The 16667-nt window shown below is 27.2% G+C and overlaps 1 long non-coding RNA gene across 1 annotated transcript; it reads right to left on the bottom strand.

The window, feature by feature from the left end:
* Window positions 1-5464: 5464 nt before the first annotated feature.
* LOC122509777 lies at window positions 5465-10091 on the bottom strand. The gene is made up of 3 exons (XR_006302384.1): window positions 10030-10091; window positions 7003-7047; window positions 5465-5695 (listed from the first exon to the last, which is right to left on the bottom strand). It is a non-coding gene; the product is annotated as an uncharacterized LOC122509777 (long non-coding RNA).
* Between the last annotated feature and the right edge of the window lie 6576 nt (window positions 10092-16667).

Raw genomic sequence — 16667 nt, 5'->3', positions numbered from 1 at the left:
TGCATTAATTTTAATGTTTTAACAATCATGCCACCAAGAAAGGGTAAACCGACGGGCTATGAACCCATTGACTACGACAAATTACTTGATATTATAAAACAAATAAAAATTAATAAAATTTCGAAACGCACTGCTTGTGCTTGGGTTTACAATACTATTTATCAAAAAAATTAATTATTTAACATAAACAATCATAGTGCTTGATACTTTTACTTATTCTAGATGAAAAACTTGGGTGGCTCACTTCTGTCTACAAAATCGTGATATCGGAAATTTCCCTTTTTTTGCATAATGATGTTAAACAATATGTTAAAGAAACTTGGGTAACCTCTTTCTTTACAAACAAACGCAATAAGTGTTCAAAAATGTTAATTTTTGAATATTCTAAAGCATGAAAACCGAAGTGTGGCCCACTTCTGTCGGTAGCACTCTACAATACATACTTTATATATACCACACGATCCGTCTTGATGTAAAGAATAAGGTTTATAAATAAATGAGTAAGATTTTATTATACAGCAACATAATTTTGTTGAAAGAACTCATTTTTTGATAAAAATGCGAATTTTTCATTCTTAATAATTGTGAATAACTCTATAAATTCTCTTACAATTTGTACTTTGTATAGACCAATCGATTTGTCTTGATGCAAAGAATAAGATTTTATTATATATTAACTTTAATAACCCACTTAAAATTTTTTTTTTGAAAAAACAAAATTTTTAGAAAAAAGTCAAAAAAACTTTATTTTTTGAGAATTTTTCAGTCTATCAATCCATTTCGAGATATTTTTATGATAAATTAAATATACCTGTAAAATTTTAGCCAAATTCGTTAAAACCTCTTCGAGTTATCGTGTTCACAAAAAACGGGATCCACACACACACTCACATACATCCGGACAATAAATAATTGTTCAGGGTCTGCACAGTGGGCCAGAATTGTTGATTTTTGGCCAAAAATAATTATTTAAAAAAAGCAAGATATTTACGAATAACAAGTATGCTACCTACAGTTTTTGGGGTCGCTGATTACGAATCTGAAGTCAGATTTCAAAAATTCAAAATGGCGAATCCAAAATGGCGGACATAAATTTTTTTTATATTAATCAATTTTAATGAAGCATAAGTATCTAAAGGTTTTTTAGGTCGCTGATTACGAATCTAAAGTCATATTTCAAAAATTCAAAATGGCGGATCCAATATGACGGACATAAAGTTTTAAAATCAATACATTTGAATTAAACATAGGTATCTATGGGTTTTTTGGGTCGCTGATTACGAATCTGATGTCAGATTTCAAAAATTCAAAATGGCGGATCCAAAATGGCAGACATACAATTTTTAAAATTAATCGATTTTTATGAAACTTTGTATCTAGGGGTTTTTTAGGTCGCTGATTACGAATCTGATGTAAGAATTAAAGTGGATTTTAGATTGGGTGAGATTCGCCTACAATTTTTTGCTTTGGAGATTTTAAGTTTGGTGATTACAAAACTAGTGTCTATACAATTCAGAAAATAAAAAAAATGTCCTGTTATTAGCCTACAAAAATAAAACGTACTGTAGTTTCCGGGATCTACCACGAGGAGGTAATAGGTAAAGATCCCATTTTGCATTTTTTTTAGTTTTTCTTACATCTGATGTTTACTTATAGGTATATAGTTTATCGCGTGGGTATATCAGGTGCGCATTTAGTCCTATTGGAGAATCTGCTTTTATTTCCATGGATCAGGTAAACACCACGTGAAATTGTTCTCGGGAATCAGTCCCGGTAAATTACCGAGAGTCACTACCGGAAAATTCCCGAGAAATTCCCGAGATTGTCTCGGGAAAAAATGTTTGACTTATTTCTCAGAAAATGTAACCTTTAGAATTAAAAATGTACCACTAGAAAATCCTCAGGATCGTATTCGTGATTTCTACCTCTAAACGAGAAGAATTAATGGGCAGCATGGCAAAAAGGTTTAAGCACCAATTCTTTTAAATTAAGATTTACCATTTAAGAAACAAGTAAATCTATTTACACATTTCCATAAAAGAATTTTCTATTTCATTGAGTTTTTAAGCAGTTTTCAATAAAAAATAAGAATTATAAAATAACCATATTTTTAATAAAATTGTAATAACAAAAATTGTTTAAATTTTTAATTATTGTTTACATTAACTATTATTTACATGAGAATTTGTGTATTTGTGTATTTATCATTTCGAGAATTTGTGTACTGCTTGATTTCAAAACAAGCACTTAATAGATCATTTTTTTTAAGATAAAACTTTTTCAAAATCTACTTTTATCCATTTACTTCTTTAATTCTTTTTATGAAAATGGGTTTGTAAATTTCGTTAAATTGTTCATTTTTCCCCAATGAAATTTTTCTTCTAGAAAAACATATCTATAAACTGTTCTTAGTTTATTTATGACCATAATAATTTTTTACTGTTTTTTTCATTTTTTTAAAACCAATGTTGTTTTGCCTTTTCTATCCAAACAAGCATTTCTTATAATCTTTTTCGGAGATAATAATATTTACTTTTCTACTTAGGTTGCAGTAGATAAGCTAATTTGGATTTTTTTGTAATGTTCAAGCTACAAATGAAAAGTCGATCAATAGGAAGTTACCAGATACCACAACGTTTTAAAAAAATTAAACATTTTAATAATTGACATAGGACTACCTACTCGTGGTATAAGTTTTCATTAATTATTAATTTCAAAATTTGCTACCTGGTGTTCATTGGCTAAAGGCTTTTTCGTCATGTCTTAATTAATTTCCCTGACAAAAAATTGTTTCTCCTGATACTTCCCTGAATTTATAGACAAAAATTTTTTCCCTAACATTTTCCTAACTTTACTGATATGTGGTCACCCTGTAAGTATTTCAAATACATTCATATTTGTTCGCTTGTTAGAGAAGCATAACATTACGACCAATGATTATAAAGTAAATTTTTGCGTCTGAATTTGGAAACACAAACCAGCCTATGTGATGTTTCAAATTATAATAGGACAAAGAAATAAAAACATTTATGATTCCGTTTAAAACGGAGTGGGAAATCCTCTTGAACAGGAACGATCAATTAAAAATTAATCAAAATTAATTAATTATTGATCAATTCCTGTTCAAAATTAAAACCACGTTTTTTTATTCGTTAGGGATCGTTCACATAATTCAATACAATTACGCAAATACAATACAGATGAGATGAGATGTATCCAAACTTTCACTTTTCTATACACTAAAATTATATACATTATACTCTATACTGATTATTTACATTCGTACTTTACACGTAAAATTTACATTTTTCTGACGTTGTTCAGATAAAAAATAATATACATTTACAACAGTATAACCATATTATATATTGCTCTCTTATTGTTTACATTCAATTCATTTATAGCAGTGTTTTTACAACAATGACGAAATGATAATGGAAGCCGTTGTAATATTTTATATATCAAGAGTAAAATATGAAAATAAATGTAATCGATAAATTAATAATGAAAACATTCGTTATTACATTATTTTCTTTCCATATTATTAATAAAGATACAAATATAATTTTCTACTTTTAAACATTTTGATAGTATAATGTCTATTGGAATAATATGAATGTTGTAAGATTCACGTATGTGTTTAATGTTATTATTTAGATTAAATCCAATTTCTTTGTTTTTAATTTCTTCAATACTATCATTGGTTCAATTCATTTACTACTGCGTAAGAATTTCCCCCCTCTTTTATAAAATACTTGATAGCACCAAAGAACATGGATTCATCTTTTTTCCATCGAATATAAAAATTTGAACGCTTTTTTTGCCGAGTGTATAATTTAGATGTGAAAATTTCATCATTTATTTTGCATCTACTATATATAGGAATGCGCTCTTCAAGTAGCTGCTCTTTAGTGAGATGAGTTGCATAAGCGATGGCTCTAAGTTCGCTTGCTGTTATGTCATAAGTTATAGTTATTCCGTAAAGATATCGTCTGTTCTCATTTAATGTTCTTTCAGGATGCATAAGATACTTAATACTACGATAAGCTTGAATAATTTTAACTGTATTGGATAATTCTACGTCAATTTTATTAGAGCCATGTATCATTTTAACAAGTTCACCGTTTTGATCTTCAGAGGAAAAGGCGGACCAAGCCCAGAGTGGTCCCCACATTTTTACTTGAAATGGAAGATGTGATAATTGATGAATATTATAAGAATATTTGTTATTACCGTACAGTTCTTCAACATCAATAATAAAAATAGTGAATAAAGTTTCCGCAAAATTTATATCTGATGGACTAATTTCTTCTTGAGAAAGTAAATGAATTGCTTTAACAAGTATTAAAAAATGTTGAAAATGAACTTTATTTAAACGATTTTTTAAAACTATTAGTCCATAATAGTTTAGAAACGCTCTGAGCTCGGAAGCCTTCCAATCACTGAGTTGAGTTAGTTTTCTAGGTGTCCGAGTTATGTCATCCTGTGGTGTTATTGTCTCTAAAATTTTATCAATATCACTTCTGAGCTCTTTAGACAAATAATAATTTTCCAAATTCTTACAAGAATCACACCAAAGAGATAAAAGTCTCGACATCACACCAAGGAGTACAGCATGCATATAATCAGAAATAAATCCTTTTGACCTGCTGAAGTGCGGTATGTTAGTAACAACTGACATACCTTTAATGCCTTTGAAATGTTTCAAATTTTTAAACTTTTCAACAACTGTTGTTTGAATTTCCATTCGTTCATCAGATCTTAAAGGGGACTGTTCGAAACCGGTTGGAAATACCCAATTTAAACCAGCACCGGTTGCACAACTCTCACCTTTAATTTCACAACATTGACAACTGTACTCACCAGTGTAGAGCATTAGGTTTAGTACACCAGCTTTTGCTGGAGCATCCAAACAAGCAATTGGAGCAATTACTTTACTTGACATTGTACGATTTAATGTCTTATGCTTCCATTCAAACCCGTTTGTGAATAAATTTCTTAAACCTAATGTAAAAGAAAGCAGATAAGAATTCATGTCTGGTTTCTTAGTACATCGGTTTGAGTAAAAAATCCCACATACGAATTGAAAACTCCGTCTTAATCTTAGCTCTACGTTAACAATTTGAGCATATACTGGCCAAATTTGACTGCGTCTACTTTTGGAGACTTGCACTCCATCTGTAAACCAAATTAAAAATAAATCATATTGACCAGGTATTGCAACTCTTTTTAGACGCTGAAACTCTGAAGCAGACGTTATATCGTACAAATTTTCCGAATTTCTTGAAAAAACATTCAGTTTGAAAAGAATCAATTAAAGAATGAAGATCCCTCACTTCAAAGGCATTACGCAGTTCAGATTCAATATTAAATTCTATGAAAAAACTTTTCAATTTTTTACCGTTACATCGTGAGCTATCATCGCTATCATCGCTATCGTCTCTAACATTATTATCATCGTCGCTAAAATTATTACTACTTCGTGTTACTGATGGTGAATGTGGTATTGACAAAAGGGATTCAGGCGAGGAAGGAGGTAAGGTGCTACCTTGATCTTCATTTAAAGTTGACGGAGAGGAATTTACAGCAAAAGTTGACTGAACAGCCACCTCACTTCAGTTTCTACTTCCCAAGATGAAGAATAATTGGTAATTATCGATGAAGTTTGATTATCGCCGGTATCACTATTGGAGCTCTAAAAACAGTTAATTAGATAATATATAAATAACAAATGAAATTTTTTTGAAAAATTCTTATTACTACAAGAGAAATCTGTTGACATTATTGTATACATAAAAACGTATTTTAAGTCTCACAACACACACCTGTTGTTTTAAATGAAACAAACTTTGGAGCTGTATGTGATCCTATACACTTTTTTAAGATAAACTATTTGTAAACTACTTAATAATTGTAATTTTTGCAATTTTTTATAATTTTAATTAACTCCATAGACTTTTATTTTTGAATAGTAGTATTATAAAAGAAAGTCCACACGTCAAACGACTATTGTCGGTTCTAGTTTTCGAGATAAATCGCAATTTATTAATTTTGGAGTAAAATCTTAATTTTTTTTATTTTTTATTATCAATCTACATGTTTTTACAAGTCGAATCATGCGGTTTTCATTAATTTATCGATAAATTATCTGTTTGATTTAATTGATTCTTCAGAAAAATGAAAAGGGCCCATTTTGTCGGTCATTTGCAAAAGTAATCCGTATTTTAGAAATGGAGGTGTGGAAAAATTTAAAATACCTTGATTTTACATCTTTAAGGTGTCCTGGACTGTAAACAATTCTTATCTTAATAACTGCCCAAAAAACCAAAGCTATTGATGTTAGAGTTTTTTTTCGTAATTGTCGAAATGAAAATTTGGATATTGCGTCAATTTTTTCATAATAGAGATTGTCAAAAACTTTTTAAAAAAGTTTAATATCTATTCTTTTTCTTTAAACGACACAATAAAATAGTACCTAATCATTAATCTTGTAAAAAATGGTTTTTTAATAGAAAAACTGTCCTTTTTAGAAAAGGGCCCATATGGTCGATTTTTCGTATTTTCAAAATTAAGAAGGGGGGATAGTTTTAAAAATTTAAAACCTGTTGGTTTTTTATCTTCAAGGTGCCCTAAACCGGAAACAATTCTTATCTGAATAACTTCCAAGAAGAACAAGAAATACAACAATTAGTTGGTATCGCAATCTTTAATACCGTTTTTTCGAAATGAGGTTTTTGGCGTTCTAAACTTTAAAATTTCGTAACTCAGCGAATTTTTAACCAAAAAAGTTCTAAGACCACTCAAAATTTTCCAAATTTTGCCAGCAATACGCCCATATAGATAACTCTAATAGTGCCAAAATAGGCCCTTTTCATGTGGACGTCCACATATTATATTGTTTATTATAAATCCTAAGTTAATTTCTTATGATTTATTAAAAAGGTAATTATGTAAACAGTAAATGACAAAAGCTCTCCATGTTTGAATAAAATAAATTATTACCATGTTTAGACTGATAATTTAATCCTTGTTGAAGATAACACCATTCTGAAAGAAATGATAGTAAATAAACTTGTAAAATTATCAAATAAACAGCAAAATTTTTAAAATAGCAGATTTAAAAATATAAAGTTAACTTATTGCAATAGAAAACAATATTTAATAGCAAGGTGATTAATATTTTCAATCTTTAACACAATTTTATAAATATAATAATAAAAAAAGTTGCTAACTTTGTATGCCTATTTTTACGCTGGGTCTCCCAGACAGTTTAAAATTTTTTAATTTAATAATTCTAAATGTGACGTGATCTGCAGAAAGGGACCTTAGAAGCAAATCACTTTTAGGTTATGTTAGTGTTACTTTTTTCTGGATCGAAAATTTATTTTACTTATTACAAATTAAAATCAGTGTTTATTAATGGTTCATACCACTTTGTCTCAAAAAAGCAAAATTTTTTTTATTACTGATTTCGAAAGTAAAATATGTCAAAAATGTGGTGTAAAATTTTTAAAAAGATCCCAGCCCTCAAAATATATTTTTTAAGTACTATTTGAGCGCGTACATGGCTATGTAAGTATACAACACAAACTTTAAACGCATTTTTCTCAAAACTACATTTTTCCATGCTGCGGGATGTTTTTTCGGAAACTACTGGACCGATTTTGAGAATCCTCAAAATTTTTTTACGAAAATCGTCGTCACATGTGTGGGTATCACCGGAACTAGAATTATTTAAAAATATTAATTAATAAAATAAGGTTTTTTATAAAGTTAAAGAGTGTATTTATTGAACTAAAAAATGGAGATCAATATTATAATCCATAGGAACCGTAAAAAAATTCTAGAAAAAAGGTTCATTTTCAAGCGTGTAAAGTGGTATGAACCCTTAAATATTTTAGTTGTAATGAAGACTTAAACATCAATGATTTATATTGACAGTAGATCCATTTTTGTATTTTCATTTACAAAATTCAGATCGTGTCACAAATAATCTTTTTCAAGTTAATTAAACAATAAACACTTTTCAGTATGAAAATGAATAATTTGTTAATCGTGAAAACATTTATAAGCTTTAAAAAGTAGTCCTTCTCTTTTAACCTATTTGATAAACAAACAAACAAACAAGTACAAGTTATTATAATTATTTTAAGACACAGTAAATTGATGTGCTTCGTGTCTTGGAAAAACTTTTATAATTTAAATACCAGAAAACAAGTGCGTGCAAAATTTGAAAACGATCGTAATATGACCACGAAAATCAAATAAAATTATTCGAAAAGTACTTGCATATATTTTTACATGTGCTACTTAACATCCCGTGAATTATATGTGTCGAGAAAACATACTAATTGCAAAGATAATTAAAAAATATTAGTCAATTACTGACGACCGTAATCGAACGATAGTTTTTAGAAAAGAAATTGTTAAGGATAAAGTTGTCAATTCTCACTTTTTTATAAAAACTGTTAATAATTAAAACCGAAGGTTAAGTTTCAATGTTTATTTTGATATTTTTTACTTACAATAAATGACAAAAGAAATTAATTATTAAAAAATAACATGTAAGAGAAAAAAAAGTTAAAGAAATTGGAAAATTTATAAGTAAAATAAATTTGAATAAATATTCTTTGAAAAATGTATGGTAAACATTGAAAATTATAATTTTATATTTCTGTAATGCAGTTTAATTAAAGCCTATTTTTAAAATAAACAATTTAATTTTTTAGTTATTCACAAAAAAATGAAAAGTAATGTTATTTATATCCCAGTTCATGTTTTAGTTAAAAATAATACAGATTTTGAAAAGTAATAATATAATTAATATAATATTAATAAAATAATATAAATATTATAAATTATAACTTTTTGGTTAATTGCTTTTAACGGTTTTCGATTTTAAAAAAACACCTGTTAAATATTTTTTTTTGCAAATTAAAAATCTTTCGGTTAATTCGGTAAACAAAGTTTCATAATGTGCTAAAAAAATAAATCATTTTTTCTTATTAAAAATTAAAGATTCTAGATATATGCCCATATTGCATTACGAGTTACATCTATAAAACTTCTTTTTAATTTAAAAAAAATTACAGTAGTTTTTTAAGGTTCCCAGATTTTAATAATATCTAGAATACTTAAAAATTCTTTATCTTTTCCATGTTTTCTACGACTTTACAGTTCAGTAGAATTTTATCTTTTAAAAGTTCAGGATTAAACTTTTGTCATGAACAAAAAGTTTTGAACATTCGTTCAAATGAACGAAATATTTTTTGTTAAAAATATTCTCATAGATTATTGATTACAATTCAAATTGAAAACTCAAATTTTACTTTTAGAAACATTATAATTAATTTGCTTAATAGTGACGCAAAATTATAGTAATAAGAATTTAATTTGAAAAAGATATAAACAAATTTTGTTCATTTGAACGTTCAAAACTTTAACTTCCGCTTTTGTCGTAATATAATAAAAATACGAAATAAAAACTCAAAATAATTGTATTAAAAAAGAGACTTAGCAGATGGGTATTTTTAAAGTTTTAGATCAAGATGAAAATACTAAAATCACGAACTGCAAATTGTTATTTTTAATTCCGGTAAAATTCAAGTTTCAAAATTTATCATGTCAAATAGTGAAAAAGAATTTGGAAGTTAGTAATTAATAATATTTAATATATATTATTAGTAAATTATTAATCTATACTACTTTTTCAAGAGTATGGGAAAATTTTAAATTTAGTTTTTAATTTTAAAGCTTAATTTACAAAAATCTATCATCTTTTAATGTCATGAAGTAAGGATAAAAATTCAATTGTTCTCCTAGAAAAGCCTATTGTTAGGAGTATTAATTATTTAGTCATCAAATTATTTTTTATATTGATGAAAAAGAGTAAGTCAAAAGTAAATATTTGATCACTAATCGAAAAAATTTCGAACTATAATGCTTACAAACTAAATAACATGCAAATAATACAAACAACACTGTTCCATTTCAACTACATTGAAAAGATTTATAATGAAAACAACTTACCAACAATTTTATTAATTAATGTGATTGAAATTAGTCATAAACATCATCTAAATGTGATCCACGTATCCTGATTATTAGCGACTTCAATAGCCAAACAATAACCTAAAAATAAACAATACTTAAGCATGCTTAATAATAAATTTAGATAAATAATAAATTTAATAATTATTAAATTAATTTACTATTATTTCATAATGATAAATCCAAAAATGTAAATGCTTTTAACGTCGACGTATTTATTTCAACGCTTTATTGCATTATCGTAGAATATTAGGAATATTATGATGCGTAGACTTAACCTATAAATGGTATTCTGAACTTTACATAAAAGTTATAAAAATAGAGTAAAAATTTCACATGATATTCCGTTCCATATCAATTTATAACTAAAAACTATTTACACTACCTCATATACAAGTACGGAAAGTAAAGCAATGTACATTGAAAAATGAAAAAAGTATAGCTAATGTAAACAACGAAAACAAACCTAATGAAATAGAGAATATAAAATATTTACTTACCTCAAAGATATCTGCACATAAAAAAAAGTTACGGCAGGAGCTTCGAATGTTTTTATTATTAATCAGAATTCTGAAAATTTTCAGTAGTTTTGACTTAGCGTCTTAACGTTCTCAAACCAGTAAACTATAAGGGTGTATTTTTACGAGAGCAGAAGCGTAATGTCTAAAGCACAATATAGAGTTTTGAACAGAAAAGGCCTAAGGGCCTATTCACTATGACTTTTGTTGTGAAAACAGCCTAAGACTGAAGGCCTATGCGTCAGCTCTTAGGTTTCTATTGGAAACTCGCCATAATAACGGTATCACTATTCTCAACATACCCATCCCTTTAAACGTAAATATAAACTTCATTCAATAAGAGTACTCAATAAATTCGATACAGTTCCTTATATTTACAAAAAACGGGTTTACTGACGAAATGGATACGACGGAAGACGAATTCTATGTTTTATTAGATGCTTATGTCAATGATGGATGGTTTTATATCATCAACAAAACATCTATTCTAGTAACACATCAATCTGAAATAAAAATTGGTGCGAAAGTGCAGTTTTCTTATCCAGATAATGACGAAAATTCCAATATAAAAATAGGAAAAATCATAATGCAATCTCGTAAGCATTACATTTGATAAAATGTGTATGTATATAAAGCTTTACGGTAAAGTGACGTTACGCAACGAAATATTATAGGTTATGTGCAAAAAAACTTTAGTTTGATTCAAATTTGGTTTTTTAATTACCAGAAGTTAAAAACATTTCTCTTTCTTGTTTATATTATATATATATATATATATATGGGCAATTCCACGGGAAATTTTTCTACGACATTTTAGAATCGGTTAAACATATTTTTTTCTCGTTCTTGATAGAAAAATATTAAATACGTATTTTTTTATTTTTCCATATTTGCCGAAATTTTCGAGTTATGAATTTTCGAAATTTTGGACTTTTAAAAGTAGACCTATTTTCAATAGCTTATAACTTTGAAAGTATTGAGTTTGGAAAAAAGTTGTCAAAGGAAGAAAGTTTTGGTTTTTCTTCAACTTTTAAAAGATTAAAAAAAAATTTTATTTTTCAATTTTTAATAAAAAAAAATTATTTTTTTATAAACAAATTAATTTTTTTTAAATTTGGGCGCGATTTTTTTTTATTTTTTTTTTATTTATTTATACCTACTAATATACAGAAAAATTTCCAAAAAGATTCGAGATAGGCCGACTCGTAGTTTTCGTTCCATAAATTTTTTATAGAACGAAAACTGTGAATTATAAGTCTAATAGCTTACAAGCTTACTTTCAAAGTTACAAAGAATTATAAGTCTAATAGCTTGTAACTTTGAAAGTTTTGAGTTTAGAAAAAACTTGTCACAGAAAGAAAATCTTGGTTTTTGTTTAACTTTTATGTAATTTAAAAAAAAAATTTTTTTTTAATTTTTAAGAAAATTTTTTTTTTTTATAAACACATTAATTAAAAAATTTATAGAACGAAAACTATGAGTCAGCCCATCTCGAATCTTTTTGGAAATTTTTCTGTATATTAGTAGGTATAAATAAATAAAAAAAATCGCGCCCAAATTTAAAAAAAATTAATTTGTTTATAAAAAAATAATTTTTTTTTATTAAAAATTGAAAAAAAAATTTTTTTTTAAATCTTTTAAAAGTTGAAGAAAAACCAAAACTTTCTTCCTTTGACAACTTTTTTCCAAACTCAATACTTTCAAAGTTATAAGCTATTGAAAATAGGTCTACTTTTAAAAATCCAAAATTTCGAAAATTCATAACTCGAAAATTTTGGCAAATATGGAAAAATAAAAAAATACGTATTTAATATTTTTCTATCAAGAACGATAAAAAAATATGTTTAACCGATTCTAAAATGTCGTAGAAAAATTTCCCGTGGAATTGCCCATATATATTATTTTTATTATAAAAACTATATTATTCTTCAGATTCGATCCAAACATTACAAAGAGAAATGGATAAGAGGATTCAAAACATTAGAAAGCAGAAAATTTCGAAAGAAGAAATGAAAGAGGAGGAGAAGATAAAAGAAGAGGCAAATAGACTAAAATACATTGAAAGTGCAAGGAAGGATAATATAATAATGGCCATCGAACTGCAAAAAGAAAAAAAAGATAATTTACTTGATAAAATAAAAACAGCAATAAATATATCAGAAAAAATCAACAAGGAACTTTTAAATATAAATGAAGTTTTAAAAATTTAGAAATAAATATTCAAAATTTATGGTTAAAATCTATGATTATATCAACTGTTTGATCCTATTTTTTTTACCTGTTGGAACTTCTCATTAAAATTTTATTTTTGTAATGCAACTAATTTTTTATCAATAGAGAGACACAATGATTTCAATAAATAATTTGTATGCATTAAAATTTTCTTAGTATAACAGTTTTGAAATAAACAACTTTTTATTTCATTTACACAATTTTTTTCTAATTATTAGTTATTTGAAAATGTCTAAATAGAACTTTTCATAGATCCCGAAATAAAAAGGTTATAGCTATTTAATTTAAAGAAACTTAATTATGTATTGATTTTTATTATTTTTTTGCCAGCAAATTTAAAACAATTATTTACAATTTCCTTTATAATTTGTAATTTTTAAAAAATTAATTGTGTTTTTGATATTCTTTAGCACGTTTGAATATTTTTAACTTGTCAAATTTTTTGTTTTATAAATTATAAACATTTTTATTATAATTTACCTACAAAAATAATAATTTATGTATTTTTGATTTTTAAATAATCAAATTTATTCTTATTCTTTATTAACTATATACATTTGAAGTTATCTACAAGCGTTATTTGTTTTTACTAATAACAGTTAGGAAACAAAAGATAAATATTTTACTCATCTTTACTGTCAAGCTTTCTAATGAAATAAAAAGTATATTATAATTAATTTTTACGGAATTAATTCTATTTGTTACAAAAATGGAAGAACAGATTCTTGTGGAAGAAGATGGATGTTATACAATTATTTTTAAGAAATCTGTAATATTTGATCCAAAAATTGCGGAAATAAATATTGGAACAAACATAAAATATTTATAGCCAGAAAATTCTACGTGCAAGAAGCTACACGGAAAAAAAAAGTACGTGAATCCTTCCTTGAAAGTGCTTGACTTTTGGATAGGACACAAAATACAAGGCTGTATCATATACTTTTTATTAGAAAATATAGAAAAGTCCTAGAGTTATTCTAGTACTAGTATGGGCAACAGTGTTTTTTAAATTTTAACGAAAAGTCATTTGTTCAGTTTTATAAAGTACGTGAAAGATTAGTTGACTGCGCTTGAAAATTCTGTAGAGCATGCGCAGTGTGCGTTGCGCGTTTCTACTTAAGGTAAATGCCAGCTGATCGTCTGTTTCCATTTGTGTTAATTTCAGATGTGAATATACTATTATTTTATGAAAAACAAATAGTGTTAATATATATTTGTCTTCAAGAATTGACTTTCAAAAAAATATTTTTTATTTTGTGTTTCTCACAAAACAGAATGTTATGTAAGTCTCAGTTTTCAGTGAAATAGCATGTCTCAGAAGTCGTGAAAAATTTCACCATGTGGTATATAAGAACAATTCGATACGTACTTTTAAGTGTTAAGTGTGTGTTTATATTTAAGTTATACGCGAATATGTGTGTGTTATAGGTTAGTTCATAAGTGTTGACGAACGTCGAAAAGTGATACAATAATTGGTCTTTGTTTGTGTGATTAATTATCCAAATATGTGAATGAATGAGTGAATTTCAGAAAAACTGTGTGAACAAGTGGAAATTATTTTTTTTATTTTACAATTTTTTTGAAAGTCAATGAAATTCTCAAGCAAGGTACTAGAAATTTTCATTGACTGCTTTTGAAACTCTCATGCAAAACTACAAGACTGTTTTCAGTATTTTGTGTCGTATCCAAAAGTCAAGTACCGAGTCAATGAAAATTTCACGTACTTTTTTTTCCGTGTATATATTGGAAAAGTGATTGCCATTTCAAGTAAGTTGACATATTAAAAAAATTAAAAATTAACGATTTTAATTTCTTTTAAAATTAATATTTTATTCTTTTTTACTTTTACTCCATTTTACAAATTTTTTATTTCTTTATGAGGAAGTTTGGTGGTGATGGAAATTTTCTATCTTCAATTTTTTTCAAAAATACTTTATCTTTTTACTTTTTTTCTATACTTTATGTCTAATTTCATTAAAAAAATCTTTGGTTTGTTAATAAAAATAATACAATTGATATGTTAATATTTATTTAGCTGATGAAAATGAACTAAAACATCTGCTGCGAGAAAAATCGAAAGAAGCTTGGAAACAAAGTACTACAAGAAAGAGAAAATTATCAAGTGGATTAACTGATGAAAATAATGAACGTGGGAATTTGAGAAAGGCACAGAACAAGAGTAAAGAGAATTAAATTTTTCAATCACTTAAATTAATATTTTCAAATTGGTTTATTTTTTTAAATGTGACATATGTAAATAACACCCTGCCACGCGGGGCAGTACATTACGGGGTTTTTTATTTTAATATTATATTGAAATATAGTAATAAAAACTTAGTTATGATGGTTTTATTAAATAAATACAAATTAAAAAAATGTTTAAGATTGTCGAAAATGGCGAAGGAGATAAGCAGTTTGGATAATTTACACAGAACTCAGATTTGACAGGAAATGTCATTAGTTCTTCATCAATCCAAAACATAGGAGGTCTAAGCTCAATACTGGAAAATATTTCAATGCAAGCAAACCAAATACAGACAAATATTCCATCCATGTCCTCCTCAGTGCCAACTTCTGATAATAAATCTTTATCAAATTCTAACCAAACACTCTAAGCGAAGAAGCAAACCGTCAATCTTTAAATCTACCATGCTTGCCTTCATCAGTGCTAGCTCCTGAGAATAAGGATGTATCTGCTTTTAATCGCAATTTAAACGATGAAATAATCGCCGATTATGAATTTAGCTTTGATGAATCTGATGTTACAGCTGACACTTTCGGAAAAACGAGTGAAAGAAATAAAACTGAAGTTGAAACTGTTATTAAAAGCTTTGAAGAGGACTTGTATAGTGATTACTTTATTTTCACAAAGAGGACTGCTGAAGATAAAGTAAAATACATATTTTTAATAATAATTTTTGTCACTTTTCTAATACAGTAAGGGAAGTGTTCCGGTTGTGGGCACCTTTTTGTTTTTTGGCTTATAACATTTTTCCATGTGCATATTATACAAATATATGTGTACGAATTTAAAGCTAGAGGCTAAGGTGACTGTCAGTGAAGGAATTAAATTGATTCCTTCAAATAAAAAAGTTTTATTAGAAATTTAGTGAAATGGGAATTTTTTGACAAAAAAAATTTTGTACCCGGTTGTGGGCACCCTTGAAAAATCCGCTAAAAATGGAAAAAAATATTAAAGGAAACCAACACAAATAAAGAAGAAATGAAAGTTTCTTTATTTTAAGAGAATTTGCCGGGATAAAGAACAAAAATGATGACACGTTTTCACACTATGCTCATCGCTAACAAAAGCATAATGCTTGCATGTGAAGTAGCTAGTACGCATAACATAACGCACTTCGAATGCACTGAACGACTATATTCATCGCATTTAATGAAGTTTGCGGCTGTCACTTTCCTTGGCAGAAAGTTTAGATAGATAAGACAGTAGTCCTCATCATTGTCAGATGGTAGAGCTTCCTTAACATAAAGGTGCCCACAACCGGGAATGAAAGTCATTTTTTAAAAAGACCAACACATTTTGTGATGCAGGATTTTGGTTAAACACGAAGGTAAATCACAAAATATAATGACAACACTGCAAAAAAAAAAATTAAACCCTTTTTTTCTGAACGAATCTACACCCATATGTTGCTCTTCGAAAACAATACAAAATTACTTTTTTATTTATTTAATGCAAATTTTCTTTATTATGCTCACAGCTATTACACAAATGCATATATTTGTTTCGTTATCAATACGAAAAGTCCGTATTGTCAACGAACACGACTTGCAATACTTAGTTCAGTAAAGTCTGCTTGCCGTCGTAGTTTACGTAGGGGTGCCCACAACCGGAGAGTGCCCACA

Source organism: Leptopilina heterotoma, unplaced genomic scaffold (assembly GCF_015476425.1).
Source record: "Leptopilina heterotoma isolate Lh14 unplaced genomic scaffold, ASM1547642v1 Lhet_628, whole genome shotgun sequence".
Classification (NCBI taxonomy): domain Eukaryota; kingdom Metazoa; phylum Arthropoda; class Insecta; order Hymenoptera; family Figitidae; genus Leptopilina; species Leptopilina heterotoma.
The sequence above is the reverse complement of the archived record's forward strand: the minus strand, read 5'-3'. Positions and strand labels throughout refer to the sequence as shown.